Raw genomic sequence first — 1788 nt, forward strand, 5'->3', positions numbered from 1 at the left:
TATGATTTATTAAAAGAGAATGATATAGTATATCAATGTAATTTAATCTCTGTATTTAAAATTTGATTAGTCTATACTCTCAATTTAAGAATTCTAAGAGTGTTTAATAGTTTTCATATCAGCTTGAACTTAGTGATGAGTTAAAGAAAAAGAGAAAAGAGAGAAGAAAGAAATGAGAATAACTTATCTTTATAATATGAAAATAGAGAATTGCTGTAATCATTCTCTCTAGTAATAAAGATCTGTTTTCTACATATATCTCTAATATAGATTATATAATAACTGCATACAAAGAATATCAACACTGTATATATTAAATGAAGATGATATTACTATGCAACACTGTAGCTGTTTCTATATATCTCTGAAAGCTGTTAATATTTTCTTTATCTCTTTATATTTGATAAGTCAGTAATATATTTCAATACACTCTCTCTTTCATCATTATTATCATCATTATTATTATCATTATCATCATTATCATTATTATTATTACTATCACTATCATCATTATCATTATTATTATTATTATCATCATCATCATCATCATCATTATTATTATTATAATTATTATATTATTTCTGATCATCTCTTCTGCCTTCATCTCTTTTTAATACTTATTAGAATTAATCATGTCATGTCTCTTCAAATATTCTGCAGTTCTGTGAATCATCAAGGCATATGAATGCTATCACAGATTGAAGAAAGAGAAGAAGAAGATGTTTAAGTAAGAGAAGACAGATTGTAAGACATGTTATAATACCTTAAAGAGACTCTGTAAGAGAGTAAAATAATCATGATTTTAAGTAATACTTCTGATAGATTTAGACTGAACTAAGTATAGAAATAATGCGAATGACACTGCTTGTGAGAGATTGAAGAAGAAGACAGTGAAAAGTCTTATATAGTAGTAATAAGATCAGAAGAAGTTCTGAGAATGATTTGAGTTCAAGATAAAGAGAGAAAGAGAGAAGAAGAGTATTACTGTAAATAAGTGATAATAGAAGAAGATTAAGAGAGTGTTAAAGTAAGAGATAAAGAAGTCAAAACTGATAAGTTTTTTATTTATTGAGAGATAACAATTTTTAATAATACTTCTGTTCTCTAATTGATTAGCAGAAGCTGACAGAGAAGAAGAGAATTGAGACCTTGTTCAGATCTTGAATACACTTCATGATTCAGAATATTGAAAAGACAGTTCTGCTCTCTGAGCATGTTAATCTGCTTACTGCTAAAGTGGAACTCAAGACAGCAGATCAGAAAATGCAGGATTTTAAAACACAGATTAATCTGACTAAGAGAGAGCAGTAAGAATCCTTCTCTGAGAAGGCAGTGAAGAGAGATTTTAAGATGATTATCATCTCAGATGAGAAGAAGAAGAAGAAGAAGAAAAATAAGAAGTAAATTATAAAGAATGATAAGAAGAATGAGAAAGAGAAGAAATAGAAAAAGTTTTTTTCTTTTTATATTAGTTAGTTATAAGTTCATAATTATTAATAATTAAAATTGATTTTGAGTTTTCAAAAATTATTGTACAAGTTGTAATCAAGTCAGAAATAATATATATATATATATATATATTTAACTATCATGATTCACAAATCACTATAATATATAAGTATTAATATTTTTTCAACATTTCGATAAATACGGCCTAGATCTCCTTTTCCGGGGACATCTCATAACGTCCTTCGATGCAGTTTACATCCTAATCATCACAAAACCCGGCCTCTAACGCAGCTGTTTGAATTAATGCAGGTTGAACGCTGCAGTGTTAATACGCAATGT

The sequence above is a fragment of the Blastomyces gilchristii genome, assembly GCF_000003855.2.
Source record: "Blastomyces gilchristii SLH14081 genomic scaffold supercont1.33, whole genome shotgun sequence".
In the NCBI taxonomy this organism is placed as follows: Eukaryota; Fungi; Ascomycota; class Eurotiomycetes; order Onygenales; family Ajellomycetaceae; genus Blastomyces; species Blastomyces gilchristii.